Source organism: Maylandia zebra, linkage group LG22 (genome assembly GCF_041146795.1).
Source record: "Maylandia zebra isolate NMK-2024a linkage group LG22, Mzebra_GT3a, whole genome shotgun sequence".
Taxonomy (NCBI): Eukaryota; Metazoa; Chordata; class Actinopteri; order Cichliformes; family Cichlidae; genus Maylandia; species Maylandia zebra.
In genome coordinates this window covers 21,276,557-21,291,817 of record NC_135187.1, presented here as the reverse complement: position 1 = coordinate 21,291,817, position 15,261 = coordinate 21,276,557, and the positions used below count along the sequence as shown (strand labels likewise).

The following is a 15,261-nucleotide window of genomic DNA, read 5'->3' as shown; positions in this document are numbered from 1 at the left end:
TGACATTTAGGAATTTATGCGTGTGGTTTTCAGAATCTACAGCACAAATATAATCAGAGACGTGGAACAAACTTGGGGAAATCTCACTAGGGTTTAGGGTAAAATGTGCAAAAAAAAAAAAAGTCTTGCCTGACCCCCTAATGTTTACTGGTTTCTAAGCGAAATGCTTACGCTATTATTATTACATGTTTACTAGGGGTGCAACGATATTCGTATCGATATTGAACCGTTTGATACAGTGCTTTCGGTTCGGTACGCATATGTATCGAACAATACAAAATTTGTAATTTATTTTATCAACTTTCCTTCTGACGATGCTGTCTGTGTTGAGCGCTCAGTGAATCTGCGTTCGACTGCTCCGCCTAGGGTCGACAGTGCAGCCTAGGCGGAGTAGTCGAATGCAGATTCACTGAGCGCTCAACACAGACAGCATCGTCAGAAGGAAGAGCGCAGGGCAAGCTAGCGAGACAGAAGTTAAGCTCTCCTTGCAACATGGACCTCCCCCACCCTCATTCAGATCTGGCGTTTGGAATTATTTTGGTTTTCATGTGACGTATGACCCTGAAGGTAAGCGAGTCATGGACTAAAGTAAAACAGTATGTTGGATGTGCCATGCAATGCTCAATTACATGGGTGGGAATTAGTGGGTTAGCGCAGTTAGCTCGTTAACGTGTTGGCCGTCTAGCCCCATGCACGGGGCGATCGGCGGTAGCTCGTTAACGGAGATTTGCCGTGTTGTGGCGTTAACGTCATTTCAACGAGATTAACCTGAAAGCACTAGTGGGAACACAACGAATATGACTGCACATTTACGCCGACATCATCCTAGTGCAAAGACAAAAACAACAAGCATGCTACTAACTTTAGCCGAGTCATTTAGACAGCTGTTAGCACATGATTCTCCTTATGCTGCTGAGAATATAGCCCAGAAGAAGCGGATAGTATAGCTTTTATTTTGGAAAGAGACATTTCTCTGTAATAAACTCTTTTCCAAAGATGAGTGATTCCTCGATCAGATACAGGGCTCGCAATATCGCTAGCCCGACGTCCCGGAGCTAGCGATTTTTTCAGTCGGGCTACCAAAATCTATCTCTTCCCTGCCCGTCGGGCTATTGTAGGAAGGAAAAATATATGTCAATGCTTTTGCATTCTTTCGGAAATGTAGCTGGGTAATTATGTCATTGGCATCGGTGAGCCACTGTCAATATGTGACATATTGAAATCGCGTTTGAATTTGCGCTTGTTTTTTGCTTTCACTTTGCAATCACGCGAACTGTGTATAGAGAGCGACAGCACTGATCTGTGAGTGATGATAATTTGTGCACCAATTCCTCTGACATCGTCTTATTAATCGTTAGCTTACTATGCAAACATGACAAGTGAAATCTCCCGCAGCTTAAACATGTGAGAGGTTGATCGCGCAGAGAATCGCTGAGCTTATGTGAGTACGTGTGTAAAAGCATTTCAGTTCTGCTGAGCCAAATAAGACAGGTCAGGGTGAAGAAGTGACAGCCAAAGAAAAGCTTACCACAAAACGGAGAAGTTATGACAAATCAGACTATAAGGCAAAAAGAAAGTGCAGCTTTATGGTTTCATGGACAAAAGAATTTCTGTGGCTGCAATATGACGAGCTAAATAACCAGGGCTGCACATAAGTGGTCCGCAGGTGCGTATTCGCTGTCAAAATAAAAAACACGCACAAGGGTTAGGGTTAAATTTAAAAACTGTACTTTTGAGTTAAAATATATATTTATAATTTTAATAAATGACAAATTAAAAAGGCATGAACATTTTTTTGTATCGAAAAAATATCGAACCGTGACACCAAAGTATCGAACCGAACCGTGAATTTTGTGTATCGTTGCACCCCTAATGTTTACAATAGCAGCAGCATTTGATTGTGTGTAAGAGCAAGAAACATGATATCCCAGTGTTATTGCCCTTTGGTAGCCTTGAATATTTCAATCCATTGTTAGGGATAAACATGCAAATTATGTCTGATGCTTAGGAAATCATTTAGCGTGACAATGTAATGGATACAAACAGATGCATATAATCAAAAGGCATCTGCCATGTTTCCAGACAACAGGAAGCTCCTTGTCGTACTGAACCGCTCTGTCACAGAGCTACGACTCAGACACAGTAATACGTGAGGATGTTAGCAGCTGCTGCATTTATCAGAAAACAGATAAAAATACAACTTAAAGATATGAAGACATCAACCCTTCAGTCATCATTACGGACCTACTGTAATCAGCTGTTGTGTAACTTGCATTTTATTTGATACGCTCGGAGATAAAAACCACAAAAACAATGATCCCTTCACTTTTATGATGGCACTCAAAATGACAGACAGACAGATAAAAGCAAAGTAACACCATGTGCCTGCTGCATTGCCAAGTATGAGAGAAAGAATGCCATATTGGACAAATTAAGAGTCAGTGATAGATTTTTCAACGTCATACGAGGGGCTGAAGGATGGAGGGCGCTTAGCTGGATCTTTCCATATAGCGTGACTTATAGTGAAGAGGTCATACTTCATTTGATTCATATCCTGCAGCTGCTGAAGGCATTTAGGAGGAGTTTAGATAGTTCTCTGATGTCCCACTGAGACAAATAGTGAAACTGCATTTTCATAATGAAGTTCAGAGTGTAGATGATGTAGACCAGGAGTACTCTGCTCTGCCTGGGGGCCACTTTTGCAAAATGACGCCAGGCCAGGAGCCCGTTAAAAACGATATTTACCCAAAATCAATAAGTAGTACAAATTCCATTACTCACCTCAACCTATTAACTACATTAACTTGGGACAAGGAAACAACTATGCACATGTGGCTGATAAATATTATATTTTTCTGCATTTAGCAGCTAATTATGCATCTAAATTACTAACGCTTTGAAAGTGTTCTAACAAAAATTATATCTGGATACCCTTCAATCAATTCTTTTTAGAGATTTAATAAATAAGCCAACATGGGATGGTGGGCCTGATTTGGCTGGTGGATCATTGGTTGATTATCATCAATATAGAAATAAATTTTGATTATTTTCACCATTTACTATAATGGTGAATGGCATTTTCTGGCATACTAATCATAAAGACCAGTATTTGCAATGGAAATATTACTTTAATTAAAAATCAGCAACTACGACAACCTAAAAAAATGTGTCATTGGGGAAAAAATAAGAAAACCAAATAAGTAGTCTATCTAGTTAGTAAACAGTCTAAATAAACACAATGACTTTACTGGACTTTGGGTTTTAATAGCATTTTAATGTTTAAAATGCTAAAAAAAATTGATAAATTATGCAATTTTGGAAAAAAGGTTACATTTTTATCTCAGTCTTACTATAATACAGCAAGACCTAGTGGCACACAGGTGCATCCAAGGCCCTTAAAAGTTCTTATCTACATCACATATTATGATACATATACATAAGAAGGGATCATTTTAGCCCAGTGGCAGGTATGAAAAAAATTAATTAAGAAAAACACCTTATAAAAGCTTCCCATCATTTCCATTTCATGTGTAATGCTTTATTTATATCCACTATTATAAATACACTATGATGTTGCCTGGCAACCACCTAAGGATGCACTAGAACAACATTTATAAAGTAAAATTTGAGCATGTACTCCTGTAACTACTGCATCCAAATCCCCCAAATGATCAGAAAAATGTTGAATAATATCCAATTAATCATAACAATATTTTAGAAAGAATTTAAAATCAAAACAAATAAACATATTTGGAACATGGCTGATGATTTTGAGTATTAGATTGCATTAGATAGATGCCAGTGTAAAAAAGAATAATAAATATATAAATAAATAAGATTAAAAAGGACTTTTGGAGGAAGTAATTGAAATATTTTCACTCTTTTTTGTACATTTTACTAAATGACTAATAAAAAAAAAATTATTTAGATCCACTGATTACCAAAATATTTTTTTGTTCATGTTATCTGCAGTAACATTAAATTGAAAAAGACGAAGAGCTACAAGATGAGGTTTTCTTCAATATAATAAACAATACAGAGTCAATTTATTGTTCTTCTCCTCCACTATGAGAAAAGAAAAGAAAAGATTGGACAAATCAAAATAAAAACGAATCGCGTACTTGCTGGTTGCATTAAGTTAATTATAAAAACCATCTGAATTTATCTCTCTGTGGAGAAAAAAGAAAGTGTTGTGAGGATCCAAGCATGGTGAAACAGCTCTGCTGTGAAAGCCTGAAATTGCATTTACTGCAGTTGTCACAGCAGTCTCAAAGTCAGAGCCAAAGGCTGAGTACACACTGTTCACTGAGAAGAAGATCTTCACAAAGCACACAACTTTACAGAGGACATTTTTGCATTTCCCGAGGCAGCGTTCTTTCTATACAGCTGACATCAGTTCGGTAAGAAAATGCGCTTGTTTTCGTTTTTCAGCGTGAAGACATTTATCTGAGTGTGCTAATGTAAATGATCGTCGAGCTCTGACTGTTTAACCTGGGAAACTGGAACACAACAGGCAAGTATACCATTAATCAGAGCAGTAAGTGCTGGCAAACAATGAAAGACAAACGCTGCATGGAAAGTTATTTCCACTGCAAGTCTAGACCATTTTGTCACAGTGATCACTGTTAGCCCTCCATCTACACAGCCCAGCTGTACAATAGCTATGGCAGGGGTGGGCTGAGCCCATCAGAACGGGCGTCTTGCCCACCAAATCAGACTTTAGAGGAAAAAAATGGGTTTTCGTCAGTCAGTGCTAAAAGAGGCATATAAACTTATGACTGTGTGGGCACCTTACAGCTTGCATACTCAAGTCTCACACTGCCCTCTTAACGTGATCGGATTTACATATAAATAACATTCAGAGGAAGCAGACAGCTGTCCCTCAAGTCAAGGCAGCAAATAAAGCGCACACACATTAAACTACTAAAAATAAATAAATGGCATCTTTTAATAGATATCAAACTCTAACGTATTCAAATCAGTATTTGTGTTTCATTTTAGAGTTCCTGTTTACCCGTTGTAGCAGCTTTTGTGCTGGTTACACGTGTCGTGATGCTCTGGCTAAGCTAACGTGTTTCACATTCACTAAAAATGCTCATTTTGTTAAATGTGTCTGAGATTTTCCCTTATATGTAATTTTTCTAAATAGCTGCAGGACGCTGAGAAAGAACCCGCGAGCATGCATTAGCGTTTCAATCTGATGTGTGTTATGACGTTAAAATGTTATACTGTGTCCTTTTTGCAGTCTGCCTCTTTCCAAACTCCAAAATAATCTGTGCTTCTCTTTCAGAGGATAAATGTCTGGATTCATGCAGGGACTGATGTTCTTCAGCCTGTGAGAAAACCATCTTACAGCTGCTACATGCTGCTTGGAACAAATTAGTGTTTTAAAGATTAGTTTAGTCAAGACTTTATGTACTGTGCTTATTTTTCACATCTCAGAGAGAGAAGACGCCATCATTTGAACTGGGACTGAAACCACCAACCCGTGGGATACTTGTCAGCTGCTCTAACTTCGGGTTTTTGTCTCGCTCAAGTTGCTCACTTATTATTTCTAGCTGCCCACCCTAACACAGCAGGCTAGAGCCAGTCCTGACATCTACTATTAGGCTGCCTACATATCAGGCAGCTGTAGAGATCCGGGCTTATATGACTCATCTTACAGCATTGCTCACAAGCACTGTATTGTGACTTACCAAAGGAACGATCTGTCGTCAGCATCCAAACCACCATCAAACATTAAAACGCAAGATTTGAAACAGCTATCGCCTGTCAGATAATTTATTGGTGAGTTTATGTGAGAAACAGTGAAATGTTTTCCAAATAAAAGAAAAAAATGTTTATATAACCATATTTGCAAAAATCACAGCGTGTAATAGGCACAGATTTCTTAATAAAGTAAACCAACAAGCATACAGGACCTTTTAACACTGGTGAAAGCGGCATTAAGCACTCCGCTCACGCCCACTAGCGATCGCTACTGCAAAATGCAGAGTTTTTTATTACCATAAAGAGCCGAAAAGGGAGCTGGAATTTTGTCAAAACTGTCCTCTAATTAATTTTTAGAAAGAGATATTCAATGCACATTCCTCAGCTCAATTAAATTAATCTACTGTACATGAACAGGCTGTTTGAGTAATGAGCCCTGAATATTTTCATCTAACAGTTTGGGCAATCTAAGCAATTATTCAAATTATTTTAATCAGGACAACTGTAGCAGGAGGTCTTTGTTGATAACAAAATAATTAAGAACTCCCTTGGACTTGCACCTGAAGGAAATGTGGCCTAGTTTAACTTTAACTAAACCAAGAACAAAGAAAGAACGAGGAACAGTTGACATAAATCGAACAAAAATAAGATTCTGAGATCAGTTAGATAGATGTTCACTAATACAATCGCCAACATGTCACAGTCTTACCTGCACCTCTGCAATGTTGCCTAAATAGTCTCAGGTAACCGTAATATGAGATCTTGTCACTCAGACGAGCATCACTGTGCAGAATGACATATGCTCAATGCTCAAGGCCATTTTTGAAATCTAAATTAAAATCTGAGTTTGACAATTATATCTGCAAATATATATATATATATATATATATATATATATATATATATATATATTTAACCTAGTCCATCCTTGGTACAAGTGCCAACTTAAATTAAATAGTACATACTGGGATGCTACAGTATTATTTGACCTGGTCATGCTATTGGCCATAAAAATAAAATGATGCAATGCTTTTCTAAAGGTATGTAGGTCTGAAAATACTAGTTATTTTAGTTTATTGCTAGGCTGTTGCTGCGCAACATGTATAATTCAGTTTTAGTGAATATAAATGAGACATTACTGTCATGAGATTAAAATTATGGGATGCTTTCATAAGGGAATATAAGTGCATAAAGGCAAAAAAGGCCTTTTTATACTGTTGCAAGGTGGTTTCCAGGAAATCTGCCATAATATATGATGCATAACTTCACTTTTTTTAGATGCATTTGTCATGAAATAAATATTACATAGTGCTTTTATAAGGTGTTATAGGTGCATAAATGTAAAAAGAAAAAAGGTCATTTTAGCCTGTTGATTTGTGGTTGCTAGGCATAATATTTGACGTAGATACAGTCCATCAGTGACCGAAGACGTACCCGTGTGCCAAGTTTGGTTGCTCAACTGCTGAACGTTTAGGAGGAGTTGGCAGACAAACGCACAGACAGATTTTGTGTATTACAGTAAGATGAGTGTAACTTAGACTGCTCATGCAACAAGAATAACCTTTCAGTCATCTTTCAGCATTCTATAATTTCATATATCACCTCTCTATTATTAACTTATGAGGACAACAATGTGGCCGTGAATAGTTGCAGCTCTTATTAATAACTGACATTTAAATTCTTATGTGAAAACAAAATGTACTTACTGTATTAGTTTTAGTTTTAACTTCTAATAATGTCATTAAATGCTTTATGAAAGTATAATTAATAATCGGCAATAATTAAGTTATAAGACCTTTCATTATCTCTAGCCCAGTGCAACACTTTATACAGTTTACTGAGTGATGAGTAAAGATAAAAATGATTAAAGTTCACCAGTGGGACGTGAACAAGAATTTGAATTCTTCAGTATTAAAGAAAAAAGAAATATCTACGTAAGTGTCTAAATTCTTAGTATAATCTCATGCAGCATAATGGGGCCAAAAGTGGAGCGAGAGAACAATTCCTTTCTTTGTGAGCTCACCGTGTTTTAATTATCTGTCTGGCACTTTGAAGTGGCCTTGAGTTAACAAAGCATTTTAAAACCTCTTACACTAAACGATGAGGAAAAGAAAAAACTTCCCTCTGACAGACAGTTTTGTTCTTTTGTTAGTTTGCCCTGGATAATTCCTTAACAAAGTAACAGGCAAACGCACTAAGTAAACCAAACCTTCGACTTATGAGACGTTGATATGATTCTTATTAACTAAAGATTTTCTTTCAAACTAAAACATCAATTTGGTACAGGCACAATACAATTTCCCAAACCCAAAATTGAGGCCTTCCAATAGCTTGTTTTCATCTTCACTTTCCTATTACTGAAGACTAAGCTGCACAAAACTGGAGACCTGAGTATTCATCATTTCACAACAACACAGATGGAAGAAATTCAGGACTTTTACTACTTTCCCTGGAAGAACAATGAGAGCTCCACTTTCCGTTCTGAAAGCAAGACCATCTTACAATTTGAACTGAACTCCTACAATAAGCAGCCGTTTGTCTCCAGAGTTCTCATGCACACCAAAAGAGCAGAGCAGGTGCTGGGCTGTATAAACACATGAAAATAATCAACAGTGCAATACTGCAGAATCCAGTTTTATTTATTATTGTGCCTTGGTACTGTGTAATATATCTCTTCTTCAGATAGACTTCAAAATTAGTATAATTTTTCAAAAAAAAAGAAAAACAAACAAACTCCACAGCATTCAATATGTTCTTTGTAAATAATAAATAAATATACATGAAGTTTAAATTCTGTACTGACATTAAAATCCAAGTAATTGCAAATGTTTTTTTACCGTAGTTTTTCTTGCAAAAGTACAAAAAAGACAGAAAATTCTCCCATTGCTGAAACCAATGTAAATGTCAGTTATGATGATGATAATGTGAACTTTGCTAACATCCAGTAGTTGAGAAAGAGCAGCTTGCCTAAATGTCCACCGTCCTCGAGGACTGGAGTATTCTCTGCAGAGACAAAAGGCAAAACAAGTTTTGTTTCTGCCTGCGAGGCATTGACATCCTAATTGTTTCCCCATGTGGACCAACAGCATCATTAAATATGAAGACATCAAGCATCAAAGCCAGGCGCCGTTGTGCAATGAAACTGAGCAATGACGAGACAGCTTCTAAAACTGAATATCCGGGGAGGGAATTCAAATCAGATAAGAAGCAAAGTTTTGACTAATACAGAAAATCAGGGATGCGGGAGAAGCTGGAAGGCTGTCGATCCCTGGTGTTTTTCCACTTACAGATCAAAGATGAGAGGGCTAAGATATTTAACCAGCTGAATACAATCCTTAATGATGACAGACAATTGTATCGACATATGCTTGTGAGTGTGAGATTCTGCTGTCTTATGATATCCCTATGGGATATATTACGCTATTTCTAAAACGTCTTTCAGGGTCAAGTGCCACTAAAGCCTTCTATCGATCAGGATGAACTGTTCTTCTCTGAAAAATACTGCGTTCTGCCAGGGGAAACATTTTGCCAGCCTCCTCTTATCTCATATTTGCAATTCCAACTTAACATAGCACCCTTACTATTGAACGCAAAATCACCCGAGTGCTTCAGTTTCCAAGCAACCCTACTGCAATTGTGCAGCACAGAAACAAACAATAGCTGCTGGCTTCCTTGTTTCTTCTAAACAGCCACAGCCAGCACTGCAGGCAAAGGATTTCACATGGCTCAACAAATTCTCTGGTATTCTGGATCACGGCCCACCTCTGGTGGATAATCTATTTGATTATTAGGTTTCCCTGCATGTCCATTGGGTGATTTATTAAGTAGCATAATTTTGGTTAGCAGTCTGAGCTAATTTTGCGGTGGGTATTGGAGGCGCTGTGTGTCCACAGCTGCAGACGTCTGAGAAGACGACCTTCTCACTGAAGAAAAACAAATATAAAACCCCCAAACATTTACGTCCCTGTTACACGTCCCTACAATATCTTCACACTTGAATGGTCAACACTGTCATCTCACAGCAAGAAAATCCTGGGTTGGAATCGTCCACTCAGCTGGGGCTTTTCTGTGTGGAGTTTGCGTGGACTTCCTGTGCAGGAGATCACTCCAGTTACTCCGGTTTTCTCCCAGAGTCTGAAGACATGCATGTTAGTTCACCTTCCTAAATTGGCTGTAGGGTGTGTGCTTGTCTGCCTGTTTGCGTTCACTCTGTCATGGACTGGCGAGAGCGTGTGACAGCTTGGATAGTATCCAGTCCCCACACAACCCTGGACTGGACAGTCTTGCCTTTGGGTTTTTGAAACAAACAGCAGGTTTGGCAAGTTTAGCTTCCCAGCCGTTCAGCTGATCAAAGCTAACTGGTAAAAAAGACAAACTTAAACTTTTAAATAATATTCCCCTGGGGAAAAAAATAATAAACCGAATGGTACAGCACACTCTGACAACTTTGTAAATATGTAATAACACTTGTCGTGGAAGAAGCGTCACGCTGGGAGTGGAAAAGTGATCTCTCAGTTCAAGTGTCTCAATCTATCGTGATTGACTGCTCACTCCTCTCCAATCCATTCCATAGAGATTTATGGCCAAGTGGAACGGACTGTCTACCAGGCAATTACTGTCAAGTGGATCCTATTGCACCTCTTTGTCACTCTAATACTAGAAATTTGGTTCTCATTAGATGAATGTCAAATGGAATTAGGGCTTTAATTTATTTTGTGTGACACCGCCCATCCTCTCCAAGCCCATCTTTGAGAACTTCTTTTCCCACAGCTGCTGGTCTCTTCACCTTCTTTGGGATGGCAAAACAACCATCTTACAGGAAGAAAAGGCTTTTGCTTGACGCGCTTTGGCTTAGAAAACTAGACATGAATATTATGCCTATTTCCAGGTCCACACTCTTCAACTCTATTACAGTAGCTTTATGTGATTTATGACTTGTAATAAGCCTCATTTGTCTATACTGGGTCTTAGTTATCTATTGACTGAAACAATTAGTTCTCCTCCTGTTGAGCCTACCCTCTCTTTGAACCAGCTTTGCTTTGATTGGCTGCCCCTCGCAAATGAAAGGTTTGAAAAGCAGTGGGTAGGAATTTGACGTTATTACATATATCTGCTCACTGTTATCATACAAAGAGTCAAGGCTAGTAAAACCTGACTGAAAATGAGGTTTCTGAGCAGTCTGAAACCCGACCCTTGAGCTCACAGGGATTACTTGTACATATGCTAATCTCATCATTTGAAACTTTGGCCATATTTAATATGAGCATCCACTATCCTAATAACACATATGACAAAAAAAAATAAGGAAAATCCTAATAGTTCGACTGAAACCAAAATAAAATGCGCGGCGCTTGGTGTTGGGAGTAAAGATAATGCAGCATATAAATCAAAAGATTTCAACCGAAGTGCATAATTTTGTTTATCGAGTTGTGCGTCACAGTGGGAGATGTGATGACGCTTTGGCAGAAGCTGACGAGACGTTTTAGACAGGAATCTGTGTTACTGTATCCGGGGGGATATACTGTCTCCTCATTGCAGCGGAGGAGCATGACCTGCAGCTGGGCCTATCAATAAAGTGTGTGTGTTTGTGTGTGTGCGCATGTTCAACTAAAACTCCAAGAAAACATCAATTCTTGCAATATCTTGACAGCTACAGTATAAACAGGAACACCATGGTGCTTAATAGTGATCTATAATCTTTGTCACATGGCACTCCCCCTTGGATTGTTGCATCATTAACAGTGCGAGACAGCAGGCTGCGACAGAGAGGCCAGCACGGACAATGACATGCCCTCGTGAGCGACGCACAACTAATGACTGCGTTCAGCGTGCAGTCTCTGTGTGTGTATGGGTGAAAAAGAAATGTCGTTTGTTTGTGTGTGTGTGTGTGTGTGTGTGTGTGTGTGTGTGTGTGTGTGTGTGTGTGTGTGCACATGTGCTTTTCATGACATATAACTTGCAAGTGTTGACTGTGCCAAGCCAGTATAAAAAAACCACAAAAACAACACGAGCTTAGGGGTTATCACTGTGATGCTGGGAGACACATATGAAGTCTGAGAAGTGAGTGGAAAGCATTCAGTGCTGTATAAACACCTTTGTGACAGTAGTACTATAAATCTGTAGACATGATCATTTGCTTGTTGAAGTTCTGAATGTTTTCTCGTTTTGTGTCTTAAGACTGATACTGATACCGATATTTGGTGACCCAAAACATCGATATTCCGATACATAGGCCGATACTTTTAGTTCTTCCAGACACAGGAAGTATAAACAGATCTCCCAAACATGTTTTATCTGTTGTTATTTATTCTGTACGGATCAGCTGACTGTTGTGTTTGACGTAGTCCACATGCTAACAGGGAGGCTCCAGAGTGCTCTCTGGTGGACAAATTATGCAACACCAACACTTATAATTTTGTTAAAGGGTCTTTTTCACTCTCCTTTTATTTTTTTAAAGTTAAATTTATCAGCTGCTATATATGTTTGATATGGAGAGATCTGAAAATATTGGCTAATATTGGCTGAAAATAACAAGCAGGTGCTAGTCAGTGCAGCTTTTTTAGGTACATTTCTACAAGCAAGCTAATGTCAGATTCGTGGTGCCAACACAGAAATGACCCGACTTCTCATTGTAGTTTCAGTGCCAAGCCCAAAAAAGCCATCGTCCCACTGTACTCGAAAGACGAAAACCCCATGATCAAGCTTATGGGCGCGCAAAGACATATCTAATCAATGTATCACGACTGAGGGTAGATGGTAGTCGTCTCTATTTTTTGAGGCGACTGAGGTCCTTCAACATCTGCCAGAAAATGCTGAGGATTTTCTATGAGTCTGTTGTGGCCAGTGCGATCCTCTATGCTGTTGCATGCTGGGGGAGCAGGCTGAGGGTCGCAGATGCCAACAGACTTAATAAACTAATCCGTAAGGCCAGCAATGTTGTGGGAATGGAGCTGGACTCCCTCAAGGTGGTGTCGGAGAGGCGGATGCTGTCCAAGATAAAGACAATGTTGGATAACACCTCCCACCCACTCCATGACATGCTGGTCAGTCACAGGAGCTCGTTCAGTGAGAGACTGAGATTACCGAAAAGCACCACTGAACGACACAGGAAATCATTCCTGCCTGTGGCCATCTCCCTGTACAACGCATCCACTTAACACACTGTTTGCTGCTACAACTACACATGTTTCTTTTCCAACTATTTATTTATGAGTGACTTATGTATGTATGTATGTATGTATGTATGTATGTATATATATGTATATATTGTACTATTCTTAGTTAGTGTATTGTCTGTCTTGTCTTAATGTTGGTTTAAAATGGAGCACTGTAACAAAAAATAATTTCCCCCAGGGATCAATAAAGTATTCTGATTCTGATTCTGATAGAAATCGAACGGGGAAAAAAGGGAAATAATTTTCGAGCTGTATGATCTTTTCTTCATCCCTGGATCGATGTGAGCAGTGTATACTCACTCAGAAGCACCAATAAACTGCAGGACAACAAGCAGTTGTTTGTGCTGAGAGCTGAGAGGCATGTAATCTCTGGTGCACAGCTGCTAAAGAGAAGGAGGTGACAGGACAAACAGATGAGATGGAATGATAAAAATTGAAAGACGTGACGGCGAAACAGTTGCACAAATAAGTGCGATAAACCAGCGGACTGATTGAAAGATGAAGTACTGTTGGTTTGTGTAGGGAGATAAGTAAAAGGTTAGTCAACCCGGAGGTGGCTTTCCCATCATTTCGTTGCAAAAGGCAAGCCTTCGTCAGCTCTCCTCACAACGTTGCCTGCAGCAACGGCTGTCAACAGCTGTCACAGCTGAACCTTCTGGCAGCGATAATATGGCTACTGATGGAGTTCATGACATTATTCTGATATGGCAAAGTCGTCTAACCTGCCCCAAGCAGTATCACCAAAGGAGGTGAATTTTTGCAAGTGAGAATTTTAAACAGATGATAATTCTACACAGCATCCAATTCCATTTCAATGAAATAGACCGTGCGTGTGATTAAACATTATGTAACAACTGTTTTGTGTAATACAGCAACACATCCCTCCCACTCATGCTCCCTAGCCGCCCAACCTTTCAAACACTTTAAACAAAATAGTGAAAGTCCACAGTGAGTGGACTTGAAACAAAAAGTGTCAGAGCCAAGCTACCCGACAGGGTTTCAGAGAGGTAATCAAGAATATGAGAGGTAGAGAAATGGAACATAAACTAAGAGGTGATCTTTTACTTTCCCAGTGGAGTCCTAATTTAAACCGAAGGCACGCTGTACCTGAGACCAGATGAGATGGAATCTCGCTGGTGCTCATATGGGACTCTGTGTCATTACGAGCACATTGGTTTTGGAATCAGACAGTTGCGATGGCAAATCAGGTGAACAAAACCGCAAGGATTCAGCAGCTCAATTGACATGCAGTGTGCAATTAACTTTATAATGTGTTTACAAATGAGGTCTTCCCTGTCACGATCTCTGGAGTGTGTCAGTTTATGTATCTGTATGCAGGTAGAATAGTTTCTGTACTCTGTAGAAATACATCAGCATGTTCACTGTGCGGTTAGGTTACCAATCTTTAAAAAACAAGATAGAGAAGGATTTATAGTCCGCCTCATCTAAGAGAACAAGCTTCTGCGAGATTTATGTGAGTAGGTCATGATGTAAAACACAGAAGAGTAAAAGGAGAGCAAAACAAGGACGAAAAAAAGAGACAAAATAGGGAGTGCTGTGTTAGTTTGGAATATAGGGCATTTTCCCAACATTAGATGATTTATTAAGATGAGCTAAAATAGCTTTGCATGAGACAAGATGGGCTGAAAGCATTTGCCACTACACTGGAGAAAGGATGGGAAGTTACAAAGCCAGACTGCATCGCTCCTCCAAGGTGGTTGGAAATGGCTCTTAATCAGGGGGCAAAGTGATATGATTTTGCTTATTTGAAATATGAATGCGCATCCGTGTGCTTTCGGGTTAGCACGCTTCTGTCTTCTGAGAGGACTCGTGGGCTCACAGAAACAGAAATGCCTCAGTGCAATTCGACTCAGTTCTTTTTGTTCTCTTTATCTCTCTGCTTTCAGTTTGTCTGTTTATCTGCGTCCATTTGATCAGCTGAAAAAGTGAACACATCACCCGCAGGCCTGTCTGATATTGGAAAACAGCTCACAGTTTACTCAGAAAAGTACTCAGGTGTAAATAGTCACTATTGGGCCCCCTGAAGGGAGAAAACATGCAGCAGCATACAACAATTTAAAGTTTAGATCTTTATTCTTTCCTCCGCCTTCATGATTCATAACTCTGTTTATTGATTTTTGTTTTCTTCTTCTCGTCAGACCACCTCCAAACTGTGAAGCTATAGAGACTACAAGCAAGTAGCAAGAAAATTGCCATTATGGGGTTTTGTAAAACAAAGCAGTAATGTGCTGCTAACTGTTGAGGGAAGAGAAAAAAAGAAGAGGAAAGTGAAAAAGAGAAAAGTGCCAATATTCTTGGGCTTTCGATGTATATTCAGTCCAAACCTTCCTGTTTCGGTGCAACAACCACAGTTCAC

At 39.2% G+C, this 15,261-nt stretch overlaps 1 protein-coding gene and 1 long non-coding RNA gene across 3 annotated transcripts in view; one reads left to right on the top strand and one right to left on the bottom strand.

Moving 5' to 3' along the window:
• vps50 (VPS50 EARP/GARPII complex subunit) overlaps positions 1 to 15,261 on the bottom strand; it is a 127,609-nt gene that overhangs the window by 21,787 nt on the left and 90,561 nt on the right. The window lies entirely within an intron of this gene.
• LOC143414815 (uncharacterized) overlaps positions 1 to 15,261 on the top strand; it is a 48,736-nt gene that overhangs the window by 12,515 nt on the left and 20,960 nt on the right. The window lies entirely within an intron of this gene.